Source organism: Suncus etruscus, chromosome 12 (genome assembly GCF_024139225.1).
Source record: "Suncus etruscus isolate mSunEtr1 chromosome 12, mSunEtr1.pri.cur, whole genome shotgun sequence".
In the NCBI taxonomy this organism is placed as follows: domain Eukaryota; kingdom Metazoa; phylum Chordata; class Mammalia; order Eulipotyphla; family Soricidae; genus Suncus; species Suncus etruscus.
The window spans coordinates 39,804,620-39,815,646 of record NC_064859.1 but is presented as its reverse complement, the minus strand read 5'-3'; the positions used below and the strand labels follow the sequence as shown (position 1 = coordinate 39,815,646).

The window sequence follows — 11,027 nt, the reverse complement described above, 5'->3', positions numbered from 1 at the left end:
GATTTTAAACATTTTTAGGAGTATTGGCAGGGTAGGTTATATATCATCACCCAATTAAAATTTTCGGTTTCTCTCACAGACTATAAGTTACAGGTCATTAGAAGAAGGAGCACAAAGGGAAAGTAGCAGTAGCTTGATTACTATATCAAGGGTATGCACTATCAATGACCTTGAAATATGGATGGAAACCTTAATCCCATGCATAAGACTCTAAGTCATTTCCAACTTTATACTCTCCCATTCCTGTCACCAGGCCTTGCCTAACACATGTACTGATGCCCTTACTCCCCTTTCCAATTTTTTTTTTTTTTTAGTATCACATTTAGCATTTCAAACTGCCCATAAACTACTTTCCCCTTTTTTTCTTTCTCCCAATGCTCTGGGTAGGGCACCCCTCACTCACATCCCTGTTCATTCCTTCTCATAGACCACATGGGTCACTATGTACAAAGCTTCTGCTCTGTGATAATTGTCTTTATAGACTGGAATATGAAAGTTGCTAAGAGAAGGTTCTTTCTACTCACTGGGTGTGATACAATGAGAAAGACAGTTTGCTTGTGAGATCGATTCAGGTGTGGGTCTGAGTGTGGACAAATTGCAAAGGGAGCATTGAGGCCAAAGCTATCCCAGTCACTTGAGTGTTCAAGGGAAATTACAAAAGGGAAATAATATATAAATAAAAACATATAAAGAGAAAAAATGTTCACCAAGTGGGCAAGAGGCCATGGAGCTAAGAAAAATCTGAGGCAGAATATCAGCAGGCAATGACTAAGCCCTGACCATTGTGCAATTGGCTGTGGAAGTATTTGCAAAAGATGAGCAAGAACTAAATTGTGGGGAAGAAAAAGAAAGATCAGAAACTTGGATTTCAAAATAGTGGATTTTCTTTTAAAATGTGCTTTTACAATCAACTTAACTATCATTATTTTAGAATTAAAGTAGAGGAGAAAATTAAATGTATAAATGTTTTTCTTTTGTACTGCCCTAATATGTATTTACACATCCTGGCTTCTGCAGTAATGTATATTTTATTCTGAAAATTAACCCTATGTAAGTTTTTTCAAGTATTGCTATATTGAAGTCTTACAAGATTATGTAGCCAGGATGTGTTTGAACAAACTGTACTTCTCAAACTTTCCATATTATAATATTAATTTAGTGCTCTTATTAAAAATACAGATTATCTGGAAAAGCCTAACCCATGCTATCTGAGCAAATACTTGTCTGGGTTTCTCTCAAACATCTATATTCCCTTGACTTGCAGAAATAAGTGTGGCTTTTTAAAGCTAAAAATAAAAACCAAAACCTATTATAGATTATAAGAGACATGAACCCAGACCACAGATTCCAAAAAGAAGTTAAGAAATCTGCATTTCTTATCAGCAACCATATATTTCTTGGGGAAAGCTTGAAAGCACTGATGAGGTGAGAACTATGAAAAACCACTTGGCATGAGAAGAAACTAGAAGTAGGAAGTGCAGTGAGAAGATCACTTTTATTGTCTGAGAGCAGGTGAGGCTGGAACCAAGACAACAATGCTGGAAAGAGGAAGAGATGGGAGCTTTAGGAGACCTCCAGAAAGCTTTGTCAGAAGGCAATGTGCAGGCATAAAGGTTCTAGGTGTCAGATGGTTGTAGCTTTGACAGGGATAAAAACTTGAGCTCATTCAGATTAGATTTGGGAACAAACAGAGTTGTTGCAGGGGGTGGGGCATGTTGAGGCAAAACTCATAATGCAAAGTAAGCATTATACACTGAATTCTGAAGCTCAGGATACACAGAAGTTAGGGAGAGGGTAAGAATTTCTGAATTGTTAAACTGCAGGTTAAATTATGAAAAATAAAATTCCACAAGAAGGCAGGTCAGTCTGCAGGACAAAGGATGGCAGAGAGGCTTGCAACATGGCAACATAGCCTCCTCTGCTCTTTTTCTGCATTGAGTTTTTGCCCAGATCTCTTTCCCTCATGAATCAGCTCTTCTAGCCCTCCCTGCCTAACGAAGACCTATCAAAGGCCTCTCTCTAGCCTCACTATTCTAGATAGAATTAGTTGTAGCACTGTCCACTGTGGTAAAGAATATTTTTGTAGAGGAAGTCCTCAAGTAATGTCCTAAAGATCAATATTTTATTATAAATTTATGAGGAGAGGAAATTATTCCAGATTGGAAAATATCAGTTCTGGGTTGACTTTACCTGCTCTGCCTCTGCCCACATATACTTTCTCAGGGAACTGCAGTATCCTACAACTCAAGCATATGAAAGGGCTTAAAGGAGTTTATTATCCCAATCTGAGTGTTAGAATGGGTGTGCTGGAAAGGCATACAGTCTAGGGTTGCTTCTGCCCAGTGCCCCACTTTGTGGGGATCAGTTGCAGCTGAATAGCACCTAAGATAAATGAGTTTAAAATGAATTATTACAGGGTGGTGCGAGGCCTGAGCCTCTCGGCTGGTGGGTGCAGGCTCCATTCGCACTCCAGATCGCTCCGCCTGCTCCTGCCAAGATGTATGCCGCTGTGGAGCGGGAGTTTGAGGAGTTGGATACTCAGAATTGTTGGCAGCGCAACGAATCCCATGATTATCCTCATAGAGTTTCCAGAAAACAGAAATCGAAACAGATACAGAGATGTAAGCCCATGGCCCACTTCCTTTTTTTTTTTTTTTTTTTTTCTTTTTTTTAATTATGGCCCACTTCCTAATACAGATTGTCATTTCTGGTTGATGGTTTGGCAGCAAAAAAACCAAAGCAGTTGTCATGCTTAACCGAGTTGTGGAGAAAGAATCAATTGCGAAACCAGAACAATATCGCACTTTCATTACACTACCTGGCCAAATTTTGGAGTCCCTGAATCACCATCTTCATTTCTCAATTTCTTATTTAAAGTAAGAGAATCTGGTTCCTTGAATCCTGAGAATGGGCCTGCAGTGATCCATCCACTATAGTGCAGACACATTTTCTCTGGTAGATACCTGTCTTGTTCTGATGGAAAAAAGAAATGATACTAATATTAAACAATTGTTACTAAATGTGAGAAAATACCAAATGAAACTTATTCAGACACCAGATTAACTCGGATTTTCTTATCTGACAATAATAGAAAGTGCAAACATCTTAAAGGAAGATTCAAATATACAGGAACAGTGGAAAGAACTCTCTAAAGAAGACTTATTTCCTGCTTTTTCACCAACAAAAATAATGACTGAAAAATACAATGGGAACAGAATAAGAGAAGAAAAAAAAAACTGACAGATGACAGATACACAGGACTACCCTCTAAAATGCAAAATTCTGTGGAGGAAAACAGTGAGAGTGTTCTAAGAAAACGTTTTCTAGAGGACAGAAAAGCTAACATAGCTCAGAAAGATCAGCAGATCAAACAGAGGTTAAATGAGTCTATAAATTTTGAACCATTGATGTGCAAAGCAAGATCTGAAGTCCACTCCAGAAACTAAAGTGAGATTTTGATAAGCCTGTAGATGGCCTCACATTTGTCTGTTTACAGAGCAAACTTTATATCCAGGGAATGAAGAGCACCACCAGAAGAAGACTTTGCAGAATCTCTAATTTGAAGTATTGTTAAGTTTTTAATGTGTGTATGAAATGTAGAAAGAATGTAAAAGAAGTAAACTAGGAGAGACTACTTTGCATTGTACTGCCATTCCTACTGTATTTTTATACCTTTGGCAGCATTAAATATTTTTATGAAATAAAAAAATGAATTATTACATGTTACTGCTTAATATTAAAGTGTCTCAGTCTTTATCTCACAGCTTGGTGATGCTTCTATGATCAGAAATATATCTTTGTAATGTATCTGTTATTCACATCAATTATCCTATGATAAAATTGGTTTTGTTATATGTCATGTAAGTTAATCTCAGTTTCCAAGAAACTATTGGTAATAGTGAAGAATTACTTTACAGACTTTTTATCGCCTTTATGCTCCTCAATTATAGGATACTGTATTGCTCTCTCTGTAGTTTCTGAAAATGAAGGTTGGAATGACAATCTCAGTGCAATTCAGATTCACATTTTGGGGCAAGATTTTTCTCAGGTATGGAGGAGGTGTAACGTTTGTTCTACCTACAACACATACTACTGTATCTGATGTTCAGGTTGCTAGCTTTCATTCTAATTTCAGAAAAACTGATGCAGTAATTCTGCCCTTTCATCATCATTTAGCAGCTGAAATTCTTCTATAAAGAGGAACTTAACTTTATAGTATTTAATCAAGGGTATAGTTCACACAGGAAAGATAGTGAATAGTAACATTTTATCAGTTTTCAAATCAATAATGAATCACCTCCCATTTCCTACATGGGAACATTCTTTTCTGAGTATGATTATAATATTCATAGGTGTAACAAGGTCAGGGAGATGATCTAAAGTGTATGCTTTACATAGACCAGATCCCAAGTTCAATTCCCTGCAATAGAGTCCCCAAGGACTCTGGTGGCCCCAGTGCTGCTAGGCCTGAGCATGCTACTTCACAGGACTGAACCCCTGCCAAGTTACAGAGCTAAGCCAAGTATTATTGGTTGTGGCCCCTGGTCCTGTGAGCACAGCTTAAAAGATCCCTTCAAGTTAAATAAACATATTAGGTGTGCTTCAAGCTATTACTGTTGTTATCCCTTCGGATGATCAAAAGGTCACATCTTTGACCAGTGGGAGCCTCTTTAAGTTCACTTTCAGTCCTTTAAAGGTTTGTATTTGCTTTGGGGTGGGAGTGGGGGTCAGGGCACACTTAGCAGTGCTCAGACATACTCCCACCCAGCTCTGTCTCGGCGTTTATATTGGTGGTGCTGTAGAGAGTGATGTATGCAATACTGGGGATGATTATAGGTGATAAATGAGAAAGTTCTGTCAATCAAGTTCGCAACAAAGTAGTGAGATAAAGAAAAAACAAAAAACAAAAAAAAGAAAAAACAATGCCATGTTGTGTAATTAAAGTTTACCCAGAGAGTAGAGTTTAAGTATTCTTCTACAGACTCAAACAGCTTGGTGACTTAATGAGCATAAACTTGCTTGTGGTAATAATAGTACAGTATCAAACCATGATGTCATATACCTAAAGCACAAAGCTTCAGTATTTGTGAATGTACCTAATGGTGTTAAAATTCTTTAATATCATTATAATTGAGCTCATCCCTCATCAGTTAAAACTGTTGCTTATACAATAAAAACTTCAGTTGAAAAAATTAATTTTTTAATTTTATTGAGTCATACTGATCTTGTTATTCAGGGGCTACACCTGACACAATATTTGGTGGTCATGCCTGACAGTGCTTAGGAAGCCATGTGTTCCTGGCCTCCAACCTGGCCACCCACATTCAAAGCACATACTCCAACATTTGTGCTATAACCAAGTCCTACAAAACTTCTGAGTTTAAAAGAAAGAGGGAGACTTAAACTGATGACAACTGAGAATAGGAAAGAAAAAGAACCAAGAACTTCCAGATTGCAAAAACAACATTTAATAACATATATTAAAAGATAATTCTCCATATAAATTTATATAAATGTATGTATCAACATTTTCCTCGAAAGGAAACAGAATTAGGGAGATCATCAGAGAGAAGTCTTTAGTCATCTCTCCTTCCTCTTCTTCTGTTATGCATGGAGTAAATTAGAAAGCTTGCAGCCTTTACTCCAGTGAACCAAGGGTGTCAGGTAAGGAAGAGTCACTAATGCAATGGGTGTCACTTGCTTGCAATGAAAATCACACTTCTCCAGCGGCAAGCAGCTGTTTTGTCTTCCTAGGACCCGGGTTCCTCATAGCAGGAAAGGGCATAGCTGCAGGACAGAAGGAAACACAGACACCTGTTAGTCACAGTCCTGGTGCCTCTTCTGGGTCTGCCTTCCAGGCAAAGACATTCATATTGGGACAGTTCAGAGAGCCATAGAGACAGCTGTGGACTGGCCCAGAAAAAGTTCACTCTTGTTCTTGACCAGGTAGTGCCTATTCTTACCTGCCCATCTAATCTAACCTCTTCAGATTATGAGACCACATTCCAACAGCCTCCACAGGCTTGAATATATACTTTTCAGCAGCCCTTTGGAACAGCATGATGTGCTTCAAAATTTTGTTCTCTTGGGATCAGAGGGAAGGTGATTAAGACAGGATGTGTGTGTGTGTGTGTGTGTGTGTGTGTGTGTGTGTGTAAAATAGAGAGACCGAAACAGACACACAGACACACAGAGAGAGAGAAGAGAGAAGAGAGAGGAAGAGAGAGAGAGAGAGAGAGAGAGAGAGAGAGAGAGAGAGAGAGAGAGAGAGAGAGAGAGAGAGAGAGAGACTTCAGGAATCTCCTGAGAAGAGGAACTGGAGCCTGGCACCAGACATTTGCGCACACATCAAGCAAACTCAATTCAGCATCAACTCTTCTTTGAGGAAGTTCACATGTGATTTCTTGCCTTCCTGCTCTCCACAAGGGCACATAGGACAGTCAGGCTGAGTTTGCGCCACAGAAACTCAAGCCATCCTGAAGCCCCACAGTGCTCTGGATAGCCCAGGAAGAGGTAGGAGACAGGCTTGTGGTATGTCTGCTCATTCTTTCCTAATATTCACAGGAGCTCCAGCTCCCATTGTCAGCTGTGTCTCTCTGAAAGGTAGAGAGCAGGTACTGAGAGCTCAGGGATCAGGATATGGATCTGTGCAAATCCCCCAGCCCCAATCTTCACTCTGTTCTCCCAGCCCAGACACACTCACCTCCAGCATCATAGTTTGATTCTGCCTCAACAACGTGGAAAGGGAATCAGAAGAGGAATGACACCCTGTGAAAATTGGGGTGGTGCTAGTAGGAAACTGCTTTTGGGTATCTCCAGAAATGTCCCTGACCGAATACCCCTCTTCTGCATTGTCCTGGCCAACTAAATGATTCTCGGTCATGAGAGAATCAAAGCCGCAGGAGCTACCACACAATTTCCTCGTTCCCTCCATGAACTGCACATTCTCCACATCCCATCACAGGGGATCTGATCGTGTCACTCCTACCAAATGCATAATGGGACATCTCCTTCAGACCTCCACCTGGCATGTATCAGGCGTGCTACAGCAGGCACCGTGTCCACAGGAGGCAGCTACCCTCCCATCATTTTCAGGCTTCCAGGCGGACTCCTTACCCCTAACCAGGCAGGGCCACGAACCTTTTTCTGCCAGCTGTACTGGTCTCCTGAATTTATTCATCAAGGCGGCAAACACGGAGGTGTGTTTGTGCAGATAGAGGAAAGTCATTAGATCCAAATATTCTTCACCCCCTTAACCCCCCGAACAGCTCCTGGGACAGTGGCTTCCGAACGCGAACACTACCAACACTATGCTGTAAAGACCTTACTTGCCTGTGCAAGAACCCCCTCTAGAAACCCACTGTCTCCCTAGTAGCTGAAATTTTCTTTCTTTCTTTCTTTCTTTCTTTCTTTCTTTCTTTCTTTCTTTCTTTCTTTCTTTCTTTCTTTCTTTCTTTCTTTCTTTTTCTTTCTCTTTCTTTCTTCTTTCTTTCTTTCTTTCTTCCTTTCTTTCTTTCTTCTTTTTCTTTCTTTCTTTTTCTTTCTTTTTCTTTCTCTTTCTTTCTTCTTTCTTTCTTTCTTTCTTTCTTTCTTTCTTTCTTCTTTTCTTTCTTTCTTTCTTTCTTTCTTTCTTTCTCTCTCTTCTTTCTCTCTCTCTTCTCTTTCTTCTTTCTTTCTTTCTTTCTTTCTCTCTCTCTCTTTCTCTCTCTCTTCTTTCTTCTCTCTCTCTCTTCTCTTTCTTTCTTTCTCTCTCTCTTTCTTTCTTTCTTTCTTTCTTCTCTTTCTTTCTTTCTTTCTTTCTTTCTTTCTTTCTTTCTTTTTCTTCTTTCTTTCTTTCTTTCTTTCTTTCTTTCTTTCTTTCTTTTCTTTCTTTCTTTTCTTTCTTTTCTTTCTTTCTTCTTTCTTTCTTTCTTTCTTTTCTTTCTTTCTCTTTCTTTCTTCTTTCCTTTTTTTTGTGGTTTTTGGGTCACACCCGGCAGTGCTCAGGGGAAACTCCTGGCTCCATGCTCAGAAATTGCTCCTGGCAGGCACGGGGGACCATATGGGAATCCGGATTCGAACTGATGACCTTCTGCATGAAAGGCAAACGCCTTACCTCTATGCTATGCTATCTCTCCGGCCCCCAGTAGCTCAAATTTTTCAGTGAAGCTTTTAGTCCCATTATAAGACCATTTTTAAAGAAAAGATGCTACATGATACAAAGATTCCCTAGTGCCTGTGGCCTTTTTGCTTCCAAGCTTCTTGCCTCCACTCTACCTTGAAGATCAGCCTCTTGCACATGTTGAAGTCTTTGTCACAGAGGACACTTAGTTTCTGAATACTCTTCTTGTGGTAAGGGCAAGGGTGATAGAACAATTGGTACAAAACCCTCTGAACAATATCCAGAAATTCAGTTGTGCCACTTAAATATTTCTCAATTTCCCAAACTGCACACTGGGAATTCATTTTTAAATCTACTTGCTAGGAACTATGGAAAAGTTAAACCTTTGTGTTGAGTATTTATTTTATTTTATTTTTTATTTTTATTTTTTTGGTTTTGGGTCACATCCAGCAGTGCTCAGGGGTTACTCCTGGCTCCGCACTCAGAAATCATTCCTGGCAGGCTCGGGGACCATATGGGATGCCAGGATTCGAACCACTGACCTTCTGCATGAAAGGCAAATGCCTTACCTCCATGCTATCTCTCTGGCCCCGAGTATTTATTTTTTAAAGACAACTTTAATTTCTCCAAGTCTTAGAAATGGACAAACTCTAAGTTTATAGATCTCATCCCAGGATGTGATATTGAGGGAAAATGCCCTCCTATCGAGTCTCTCACTCAAGGATCTGCTATTGAGGCGGGGTTGACCCCAGCTACTGAGATGCCAGCAGCAGAGTCAACATTCCTCAAGAACTTTGGAATTTGGGCCTTCTCAATAGAGGCCCACTCAAGTCCAGAGTTTGATATATATTTGTCAACTCTTCAGTGCATGGCATTTTTCTTAAAAATCTGAATTAATATTATGCTATTTGATTCTATACAAATAAGTTAACATTAAAAGATGATTTTATTTTAACATTATGAATACATAATGTAGTAATGTAGAATACATAGGTAGTATGTACCCAGAGAAATATGTCCCACTGATTGGAAGGAAAAGTTCACACATCATGGGCCCGGAGAGATAGCACAGCAGCGTTTGCCTGGCAAGCAGCCGATCCAGGACCAAAGGTGGTTGGTTCGAATCCCGGTGTCCCATATGGTCCCCCGTGCCTGCCAGGAGCAATTTCTGAGCAGACAGCCAGGAGTAACCCCTGAGCAATGCTGGGTGTGGCCCAAAAACCAAAAAAAAAAAAAAAGTTCACACATCTTATATCACAACAGGGCTAATATTCAATTATATAAGGCAATCTAAAACTCAACAACATGACAACAACAACAACAAAATAACAACAAACAAAACAACAACAAAATAATAAAACTCAGTCAAAAATGTGGAAAAAGTATAGTAATTTTCTCAAAAATGACAAAATGAGGGCCAACAGACATTTGAAAAAAATCATTATTACTGATTATTGTAATAATATAGTAATAATAATGGAACTCAAAAATATGATGTAATATTATCTTATACCAGTGAACATAGTATAGAAAAATATATATAAGATCTGTGTTGGTAAGGCTGTGACAAAAATGAAATTTTTACTCTATTTCTGCAGAGGATGGAGTCATAGGTATACTAGAAACAAAACATGGAAGGGACTTACTTTATGGATCAATCATAAACTTGAAAAAGAACTTACTAATCACAATGACTATGTACGTTCCTACCCAGGATGATTTCTAAACTTGTAACTTTTTGTTATGACACATTGGGATTTATTTATTATTAAAGCTGTATTTTTCCAACATTATAAGAAACAAGCTCTAAGAATACAAATCCAATAATATGTGAAATTTTATTTTATTTTTAAATACATATCTTTATTTAAGAATCATGAATACAAATGTAGTTGGGTTTCAGTTATATATTTAAAAAAGAACACCCCCCCCCTTCACCAGTGCAACATTTCCACCACCAATGCCCTCTTTCTACCTCCTCCCTAACCCCTTGCCTGCATTTAAGACAGGAATTCTATTTCTCTCACTCACTACCATTGTCATGGTTGTTGTTAGTGTAGTCATTTCTCCAACTGAACTCACCATTCTTTAGGTAAGCCTCATATCATAGACCTTCCATGTCCTCATTTCTATTACCTCTGTGTATTATTACAATAATGTTTTTACTTTTCTTAAAACCCATAGATGAGGGGCCGAAGAGATAGCACAGCGGCATTTGCCTTGCAAGCAGCTGACCCAGGACCTAAGGTGGTTGGTTCAAATTCTGACGTCCCATATGGTCCCCTGTGCCTGCCAGGAGCTATTTCTGAGCAGATAGCCAGGAGTAACCCCTGAGCACCGCAGGGTGTGGCCCAAAAACAAAAACAAAACAAACAAAAAAATCCCATAGATGAAAGAGAGACTATTCTGTTTCTATCTCTCTCCTTCTGATTTAAATTATTCAGCATAATAGATTCTATATCTATCCATGTAGATAGATCTGACAGCTGCAGAGTATTCTGTTGTGTTTATGTACCACAGTTTCTTTAGCCACTCATGTGTTGAAGGGCATCTGTGTTGTTTCCAGATTCTGGCTACTGTAAATAGCGTTGCAATGAATATAGATCTGCAGAAGGCATTTTTGTGTTGTGTTTTTGTGTTCCTAGGGTATATCCCTAGTGTATGAAATTTATGTGTCAATGTGGTTTGATTATGAAGCACAATTGTTTGGCCAAATATGAGTTCAGCTATTACTGTGAAGATACTATATATATTATTTAATTCACTTTTAGTGGGATTTAATTAATGAAGATTGTCCTTCCTGAAATAAATGAACTTTACCAAATAAATTTATGATCTATGAATAAAAATTGAGATTCCCTGGGAAAGGAATTTAGGCTCATAATTGTAACAGAAAGATGCAACAAGCTAGAAGTTATATTAACTT

At 38.8% G+C, this 11,027-nt stretch overlaps 1 pseudogene; it reads left to right on the top strand.

Moving 5' to 3' along the window:
• The first annotated feature begins 2,497 nt into the window (after nt 1-2,497).
• On the top strand, nt 2,498-7,319 carry LOC126024145 (tyrosine-protein phosphatase non-receptor type 2-like; annotated as a pseudogene).
• The last annotated feature ends 3,708 nt before the right edge of the window (nt 7,320-11,027 follow it).